Source organism: Chenopodium quinoa, unplaced genomic scaffold, assembly GCF_001683475.1.
Source record: "Chenopodium quinoa cultivar QQ74 unplaced genomic scaffold, ASM168347v1, whole genome shotgun sequence".
NCBI classification, from domain to species: Eukaryota; Viridiplantae; Streptophyta; class Magnoliopsida; order Caryophyllales; family Amaranthaceae; genus Chenopodium; species Chenopodium quinoa.
Genome location: NW_018744626.1, coordinates 5,091,478 through 5,101,882, shown reverse-complemented (window position 1 = coordinate 5,101,882; position 10,405 = coordinate 5,091,478). Strand labels below are relative to the sequence as shown.

At 32.2% G+C, this 10,405-nt stretch overlaps 1 long non-coding RNA gene across 2 annotated transcripts; it reads left to right on the top strand.

Annotated features, from left to right (window-relative positions):
* The first annotated feature begins 4,220 nt into the window (after positions 1 to 4,220).
* On the top strand, positions 4,221 to 5,823 carry LOC110700813. 2 transcript variants are annotated; one of them, XR_002507281.1, is made up of 3 exons: positions 4,221 to 4,338; positions 4,763 to 4,815; positions 5,410 to 5,823. It is a non-coding gene; the product is annotated as an uncharacterized LOC110700813 (long non-coding RNA). The 2 variants fall into 2 exon arrangements; XR_002507280.1 differs by having other exon boundaries at positions 4,753 to 4,815.
* The last annotated feature ends 4,582 nt before the right edge of the window (positions 5,824 to 10,405 follow it).

The window sequence follows — 10,405 nt, the reverse complement described above, 5'->3', positions numbered from 1 at the left end:
GTCATAGTAACCAATGTTAATTTTGTTACTCCCTCCGTCCCTAAATTACATTCCTCTTTCTATCATTTATTCCTCACATAATAGAGAGAAAGAGGAATGTAATTTAGGGACGGAGGGAGTATTTAATTGACTTTGGAGAAACATTACCAAAAACTTAGAATTAATGACGTTGAATGTGAGGAATTATTAATGATACACATACAATCATTGTATGTTGTCCCTACATACAACACCATTAGAAATTTATCACATCATCAAAAAAATGGGAGAAAATTAGAATTCAAAAGGCCCATTATTGTAGCCAATAAAAACATGACAAAGTAAGGTTGTATGTAGGGACCACATACAACAATTGTATGTGTAGACTTTTGCTTAAATTATTATGCTTAAATGTAATATATATATATATATATATATATATATATATATATATATATATAAATATATATATACTTCCTCCGTTTCTTTTTAGTTGATATGTTTCTTTATTCACGTTTGTCAACGCACTACTTCAACCATTCATATCTTTAATTACTGATAAAAAAATTATAAAAAGTTGATATTTTGAAAATATTTATCGTAACGAATCTAACAAGATCCCACATGACTATATTTTTCATTACGTATAAAGCACAAAACATGGTCAAAGGGGAGTGTGTGAATAGTGCTAAAGTCAAAACGTGTCAATTAAAAAAAACGGAGGTAGTATATGATAATGATATATACTCCCTCCGTTTTTTTAATTTTCATCATTTTCCTTTTATGGGTGTTTTTTTTAATGCATCACTTCTATATTTGGTAACTTTATAGTTTATATACCATTTGTCCCTTTATTAGAAGCTTATTTCTAGCATTCACATAATAAAGAGGACGGAGGAACAACTATACTTTATCATTTCTCTCTCTTATTTTAAACCCCACTCAAATTATTTTATCATTTCTCTCTCTTCCATGGTCCCCACTTAAATAATAAAAATATATACTTCCTCCGTCTCTATTTAGTTGACGTGTTTGATTTAGGCACATATATATTAAGGAGAGGAACCCCACTCAAATTATTTTATCATTTCTCTCTCTTCCATGGTCCCCACTTAAATAATAAAAATATACTTCCTCCGTCTCTATTTAGTTGACGTGTTTGATTTAGGCACATATATATTAAGGAGAGGAGATAGAGTGAGAAAGAATGAAAAAGCAAGTGCAGTAGCTTGTAAATGCAAGGTAAAAAATTTGCCCATAAAGGAAACGTGTCAACTAAAAAAAAAAACTTCCTAAAAAGGAATATGTGTCAACTAAAAAGAAACAGAGGTAGTATATCTCATCTCACATATTTTCTCTTTTATGGTTTCCATCTTACTTTTACTATAATAATTTATTCACATACTCACAATATTATATTACTCTCCTATAACTCTATGCATTGCCAAGTGATGCAAATAAAAAAATAGAGGGAGTATAGTCCTTAGGGCTATATATATATAAATACATTGTTAAATAAATATTCTAAAATTGAATTGAGTTGAGAATTTATGGAAAAAATCACACATATATCGATGTGATAAATGTTAAACTATCCTCAATATTTCTTTTTTTTTAGCTTCTTATACATAGCCCTTGTCAACATTAAATCACATTGATTAAAAAGGTACTCCTAGATATCATGATTCAATTCATTACTCCCTCCACCCCCTAATTATTTTCCACTTACTTTTTTAGTGCTCCAAAATGTTTTTTTTATTCACTAGTAGAAAAATGGAAATTGGCACCGGTTCAAAACCTCTCAATGCCACCGGTTTTGAACTGTTAAGTATTTGAGGGATGCCAATAATCGCATGAAATGCCACTGATTCAAAATCGGTGGGAATACTTGTTATTGACATCGGTTAACCAGTGCCAAAAATGCCCAAAAAAATTAATTCACTATTTTTGGCACCGGTTAAAAGTGCCAAAAAAATCAAATATTTTTTTTGTTTTTTTTTGTCTTAGCTTTTTCACTTAAAAATTAACAAAAAATAATCTTTAAAACAAAATACATACGACGATCACATACGGAGTATATATATTCATCAAATAAATTATGTCTTTACAATTTCAAAAAAAAAAAAAAAAATTGCAACATCGAATTAAAACACCAAAAGCTACATCATCTTGATATTTGAATCCTAATTCTGTGTGGAGTGTAAAACTTGCATCAAATTTGGACACCAAAATTAATAAAAATCCTCAATTAACTAACATTCTGAAATTTTTAAACATTATAGAACAATTTTAAAAAAAAAAACAATTGCAACCAAATTAAAGTGAAAAAAAAATTGCAAATAATCTGGTAATATAGAAAAAAAAAGGTATTCGAATTCCTCAAATTAAACCCACAACCATCATATTAAATTATTAACCCACAACCACCATATTAAATTATTAACCCACAACCACTAGCAACTAAATTAAACCACAACCACCGGCAACCAAATTAAACCCAAAACGCAAAGCTAACCAGAAACACTACCCTCAAACCTCCGAATTCCACCAAAAATCTCAAAAAAAAAAGAGTGAGAAAAAAAAAGAGAATTTACCTCAAATTACACCAAACCCCCCTGAAATTAGCTTAAATTTGGGTTATAAAGGTCTAATTTGACCATGAAAACTCTAGATTTAGAGTTTTCATGGTCGAATTTGACTTGAAAACCTTTAATTTCATCACGAGGAGGAGAGAAAGTGCGAAAAAATGAGGAAATTGTTGTTGATGTCGAACTTTGTGGTGGTGATGTTGCAGTGGTGGTGGCGGCTTTGCAGTGGTGGTGTTGTTATTGCGGAGATGAAAGAAAATTGACGGGGAGATAAAAGACGATCGAAGGAGAGAGGAGATCGAAGAGAGAGAAGGAGAGAGGAGAGAGAAGAGAGGAGATCTGACGAGAGAAGGAGATCAGAAGGGAGAGGAGAGAGAGAGATCGACTGAATGAATGAATGAATGAAGGAGGCATAGGGGAGAGAGAAGGAGCTGAGGTTAGGATTATAAAGTGGGGCGGCTTTTGTTTTTTTTTTTTTTTTTTTATTTTTTTTTTTAACTTTTGCCACCTGTTCAAAACCGGTGGGATTTATATTTTTCCCACAGGTTCGGTTTGAACGTGAGGCAATACTCTTCCCTTAAAATTCCACCAATTTCCCCCCTTTTTCCCCACCGGTTTTTAAAAACCGGTGGCCAAAACTCAGTGCCAATTACCATTTTTCTACTAGTGATTCCTTAATTCTATTTATAGCTATATATACTTTATTCCCACAATACTTCACAAAAATATTAAATTTGTTTGCCATAAATTCTCTTAAAACTCTCATAAAAAGAAATCTCCTAAAACCATGTGAAATTTTGTATATACACTCACGTGCTCCATGCACCGAATTAACCTAGGATTAGTTATTGCTTTTCATTTGATGATTAAATGAAAAACAATCATCAAAATGAAAACAAAATACATGGGTGTACCGTACACCCGGGTGTATATAAAAATCACTCAAAACCATGATACTCCCACAATACCCTGGCCTCAAAAAAAATATTATAACAATTTGTCATAAATTCTCCTAAAACTCCCATAAAATGATAGGAATCTCCTAAAACCATGCTACTCCTTCCATATCTTATTGCCTGCTCCAATTCTCCTTGCATGTATGTCAATACAAATTTTTAATCAATAATCATGTGAAAAAAGGGAACTTTTTACTTAATTATTGATGATTTTACATAAACTCTAGAAAAACATGGTTACAATATGGCACTCTTATATATCATGCTTCCTCCCCGGTTGCAGATGTAATACCCCGTATCTTTAAGCTACTTAATTATTATTAACTATGGATTTTTCTGAAAATATTCTATTACACAAAAATATTTATATGATTTTATGAAGATAATATTATAATTATGTTTTATAAAAGGTTTTAATTATACGAGTCATGTTAAAATTTGTCATAACCAAAAATCGGATTTTTAACCTTTAGTATTATGCCCGAAATCCCGAGTCAAACACTTATTTCCGGGTCAAACTTACCCAACTACCACTCATCTACTTCTTACTCCATGGTCAAAGTCAACAGTCAATGGTCAAAGTCAACAGTCAAAGTCCAAGTAAACCACCCAACCACCATCCATCTCCTTTCTGGCAACATTGATGATGGAAGTTTTTGGAGGCTATAAATAGCCATGGAAGTAAGGCATTCTTACTCCATATTCCTTCTCCTCCTTTATTTCCTCCTCATATCTTCCTTTCTTTCATTTCCTTTTTGGTCGCGAGCCACCACGACACCACCTTGCTGCCACCTCCTTTCCCTCTTGTTTCTACTGTAAGTCCCTCCTATATACTACTATATATATATACTACTAGATTACTACTACTATTGCACCACTTTAACTCCTACTATTATAATTATTAATAAGATTATTACTACTACTAGTAATACTACTACTACTTACTTGATCTCATCTTCACGTACTACTACTACTACTCATTATTATTATTAGCTAGCAACAACTATCTACACATATATGTTGTATACTACTACGTACATATGATACTACTATTTCTACCTTTTAATTATAAATATTATTATTACGGATTATCAAAGATAATTTTATGAATACAAGTGTTAATTTTATAAAAGGGTTATGATAATAAATTGTTCATGCACAACTAGTCAAAGTCGATAGTCTAAGTTCTTGTGTTTATGGGTTGAAAAGTATTTGATTAGGATTATTAGTTTGTTATAGGAGGAATTTCGGGTTCAAAATTAGGAGGTCCGTACTTGTGTGCAAGGATCAAGGTACGTACACGTGGCTAGATCTTTTAAAAGTGACTTTTAAATGCAACGTGATTTACATGTTAAGTGATTTTGAACCATGTTTAAATGATTTGTGAAATATATTTCGGTGAAACATGTTTTAAGTGTTTGATCTCAAATGTTTAAATATTTCATATGGTTGATTATAAACTTGTACTGATATTCAAGATGTTTTTAAAAGGAAGTTTTATTGTTAAAATTATCCCGAGTATGGGATATTGAAAAATTTATTTAACAGGAGTTACTCCTTGGATCTTTGGATTTACTAGCTTGGGGGGTGTGCACACTTAGATGGGAAAATGATTTATGAAAATATAGATTGATCCATCCTATTCGTAATTCTCTTTGGAAAGTTGGTTATTTCGAAAATTAGTTCTTTTGACAAGTTTTTTTACATGAATCTCTATTCAGGAATGGTTTGGATAAATTATGATTTATTAAAGTTAAAACACTTCGAAAGCATGTTTAATTAATTAAATTGATTTTACATGTCTAGCATTTGTATGTACTTAGCATTTTGGCTAATACGTATTTGTTTTGTTTTGACTTGGCCCTACTTATCATTTTGATAAGTAGATAGGTGATGGCGATCGGACAACGTGAACTATATGCTGCATTGGATATGATGGGCGGTGATAACCTAGTTTAACTTAATAAATATAGCATTAGTAATGTAGTTATTTTGAAAGTGTATCAAACTATTATTATTACTATTATTATTAATAAAAGATAAGTATTGTTTTCCGCTGCAAAACTCTGTTAAGCCCTACGTAATCACGTGGCGGTAATACTCCCATGTTACTCCCTAAAGTTGGATTAGCATTGTTAAATATTAGAGAGTAATTTGGGAGTGTTACAGCAGAGGCTCTTGGGACCGATCGATTCTCCATATCCGCCCTGCTTATCTCTAAAAAAAAATAGTAATTAAACAACTCTAGATGATTTTACAAAAAACTCTAGAAACATGGTAGGCTCTCATACCTCATTATAACCTCCATACAACATGAGACGACCAAATTCTTCAGTTTTCCAACCAGCATCTTTAACAGTATACGATGCTTCGCAATCCCAAACCTTATGAGTGTCTTCGGGATTTAACACATTCGTATAATTCCAGTCGACATAAGAAGCATGCATAACTGATGTTGTATAGAAAGGGTTGTAGAGTGCCTTCTTCCCATTGCCCATCTCAGGTGGTGGAGAACTTTGTATGGGATTTGAAATTTCACCTTCCCATTCTACTTGGCTAAAATAATCCGGAAAAGAAAATAATTCTTTTGGATAATATCCCATTACTTTTTTTATATCAGTAATTATTGATACCCAATAATGTTTGTCATCTTCATGCTATACATACCCTCACAAAACAATACAAACACAAATGTTAATACCATCAAAAGTATTGATTGTACCCATGCTATAAAAGGATGCTAGTTAAGATAAGTTACGATAAGGTCAAATTAAATTTATTAATTTTTTGGGATAATATACTATACGATTCCATAATCTTTGTTATATATATATTAAAGAATCATGAAGTAATACAGATCCTTAAACCATTTACTCTCATCCATTTTGTAATTGGTATAGTTTGACTTTGTTTCGTATTCCCGTAATAATTTTGACTTATTTTTTTTACCACTGAGTTTATATATAATGAATGCTATAATATACCGGTGTAAGAGAATTGAGCTCGTGGTTAAATTTCTGATTTAAATGTCATAATTCCCACAATAAGTAAATTAATTCATAATGGGCAATAGCAAATGTAATTAGAGAATTATAGTTTTCTACTTCTTTTAAATATATTAAGAAACTATTTCATTTCAATATACTTTACTTTTATACTTTTGGAAAAGTGATTCCGTTCACGCCTCAAAATGATTTATGACTTTTATACTCCGTACAATATATAGTTCTTCGGCCGCCCCTTTTTCTCTCTTCTCTCTCCTATCTCTTCTAGGGTTTTAATTTTCTTGGCCGTTTCGGAAATTAGACTATTTCCGACCCTTTTTCTTTAATTCAATTTAGTTTTTTGTTTTGTTTTACGTTTTTGTTTATTTGTTTTGTTTTGTTCTCTCCATTTGTGAGAGTCTGTCCCAATTTTCTGGGATTTTGATTCTCATCTATGGATGAGAATTTTATGTTTAGGGTTCTTATAATAATTGGAAAGGTGATTTGGATTCCTATGGGTCTGGGATTTGTCATCAACCGGTCGATCAAAACATCAGCGCAGATTGTGGAGGTCTCAACTTGGAAAGATGCAAAGACATCGAAAATCATTGCTCGCGTCAAGCTTGGAACGGTGGAGTATGAGCTATGCCAAATATGCAAATTAGTTATGATTTTGATTGTAAAATTTATGATATTTTCTCTAAATCTGTGGTTTACAGATCCTTATTATTGTAGATGTCGTATGACTTTTATTTAATGATATTATTCTTCCCGTTCAAAAAAAAAAAATTAAACATTGGAGAAGGAGGGGTGTTAGTGTTTCGGTAGTTTATTTCGGACACCAATTTTTTAATTCTCCCCCACCCTTTGGCTTATATAATAAAGATAAAAATCTCACTTTCTTTTTTAATTATGATCACGCAATTACCATACATTAGTTGACTATCATTTAGATAACTTTCCTTTTTGCTTCAAAAACAATAAAAAAAAAGATAACTTTCCTTTTAAATTTATAAATCCATTGTTTTTATTTAATGGGATTTTCTATGTGACTGGGGTATGGGGTAACTCGAGTTACTCGGTTAGGGGTTACTCAAGTTACCCCTGACCGAGTAACCCCTCAATTAACCCATGACCGAATAATCCTTAACCGAGTAACTCGAGTAATCCCTGATCGAATAACTTGAGTAACCTCGGTCACACAGTGGGGCCAATCACATATAAAAATTTGTGTTTTATTTAATACGGGTTTTTTTTTTGAAACATTTAATACTGTACATACTTGTATTTTTTTTTAATAATATAACAACAATTTCATTTTTTTATTACTAATTTTTACAGCAACGAAAAGTCATAAATTATTGTTTATATGCTCTTTGCTTCTCTGATCCGTATAATAATGCCATGTTCACTTCACCTTACAAAAAATAATAACAGTAAAGATAATTTTAGTTTAGCACGTATAAACAATTTCAATAACTCAGTTAAATATTTTCAGTTCAGCAAAAATAAGTTAAGTTCAACAAGACAACTATCATATTAGAGTACGTAAGCTTTAGCAAGACCAAATATACGATAGTAAGTAAAAAAAATATTGAAAAAAATAAGTATTTTTAGAAAATAACACCACAAATTTTCAAAAATTTTAATTATAGCACCACATTATCTCACATTTTTATTATAACACTACAAAAAAAACCAAAAAAATTGATTTCAACACCAACTAACGGATTTATGGATGAAATCCGTTAGTAGGACCCACCAAGTACACGTGGCACTTATTGATTGCTTTTAAAAAAAGAAAAAAATTAACAAAAAAAAATTAAATAAAAACCCAAATCCTAACCCAGCCCACCACCGGCAACCCCCTCCCCATCCCATCCCCACTGTCGGCAACCAAGCCACCGAAAACCCACCTTGAAACACCCCAGCCACCGGAAAACCCACCTAACCCAACCTTAAAACACCGAAAATTGGCGATTAAACCCCAACGATCGGTGTTATAGCGGCCAAAAGTCGCACCTCTCCTTTACCCTTTCACCCTCAAAATGGCCGGAATCGACCATGGAAACCCAGAATGAGTAATTTCGATGGTCGATTTGGCCGTTTCAAGGGTGATTGGGTCAAAAGGGGGTGGTTTTACATAGTGGTGTTGCGCGGCGGTTTGAATTGAACGACTTGGCTGGTTGGTTTTCGAGGAGGGGGAAGGGGTGAACGGGTAAGGGTGGTGGTCGCTCAGTTTCTCTGGTGTAGAGGTGGGAGTCGCTCGGTTTCGCCGGTCAAGGTGGGGTACTGGTGGTTTTCGGCTGGAGTTGTGTTGCCGGCGGTAAGGTGGTGCGATGGTAAGACTTGTTGGGTTAGGGTTTTTTTTTTTTTTTTTTTTTTACTTTTTTTTAAAAAACTAATCAATGAGTGTTACATGTACTTGTTGGGTCCCGCTAACGGATTCCATCCAAAAATCTGTTAGTTGGTAGTGTTATAATAAAAATTTGAGATGATGTGGTCTTATAATTAAAAATTTTGAAAATTTGTGGTGTTATTTTCTAAAAAATCTAAATAATAATAATAAAACCCAATTGTTGAAACATGCTGATGATTAGAGTATGTAAGCTAAGATTTAGCAAGACCAACTATAATGAAACAAATTAAACATTTTATTGATGGATTTACAAAATCACTATAACATCAAAGGGTTATTTGGGCCTCCATAATATATCATTCGGCCTAGTTCTTCTGATATATAGCCATCATCCTTAACAATATATGATTCTTCACATTCCCAAACCTTATGAGTGTCTTCGGGGTTTACCACATTATTATAACTTTCATCGACGTATGTAGCAGCTATTACTGCTGCTGTATATCGACCATTATAGATTGCCCTCCTCCCATTGCCCATCTCAGGAGGAGGACGACTAAGTTCGGGATTGTAAATCTCACCTCCCCATTCAACTTGATTGGAAAATTCTTTCAGTGAAGTAAACAATTCTTTGGGCCAGTATCCAATGTCTTCTTTTGTACGAGAAAATGATAACCACCAATTTCCATCATCTTGATGCTACACGCTCACAAAACATGAATATTAGTACTAATGGGTATGTTACGTGTTGTGGCAAGTCTTGGAAAAATTCTTTTGGTAGCTCATAACAAAACTAAATGTGTGACATACTCATACAAGTAATCAAGTATACAAGATGAGTATTAAAAATTCAAATGTACAAATTAGTTAATCAAGCTTCATTTTACGTGCATAAAAGTGTGGTTGTATAAATTTGAACCTATAATCTAAAGTTTTAAGTGTTAGCCAATAAGCTATCACTATATTACATGTTATTCTACCAAAATAAAATATATATATATATATAAGGATTTCAATCATAGAATTAATGTTAACTTGGTGCGTTTGGCCGGGATTTAAATGCTAGTTTATCCCTACCTTATAAAAAGTGGGAGAATGCTCTTATGAATAGTACATGGACATTTATATCCCTAACAATGTTCTTTTACATATAACAATGTTCTTTTACATATAACAATATTCTTTTACATATTTAACCCCCATTGAATTCAAAAGCCTTTATGTCTCTTTTTTTTAACAAGGCCTTTATATATGATGACTTGTTTAATTTATTTAATTTGTCTCATCAATAAGTAGTTAAAAATTAGTATGCAAATTGATATAATAAAATACCATGCAAATATGCATAAGGCATAAAGACCACCCGTAATAATTCTCCTTAAAATTAAAGCCTGTCATCTGCGCGCATCGCGCGCGTTGAATCCCTAGTATATATTAAAAGTAGTTTAATATGTAACCAAAGTCCCTAATAACTTCTATTAAAAAAAAAGAAAAAAAAGAGAGAGACAGAGAAAGGAATTCAAAATATTGTAGGATTGG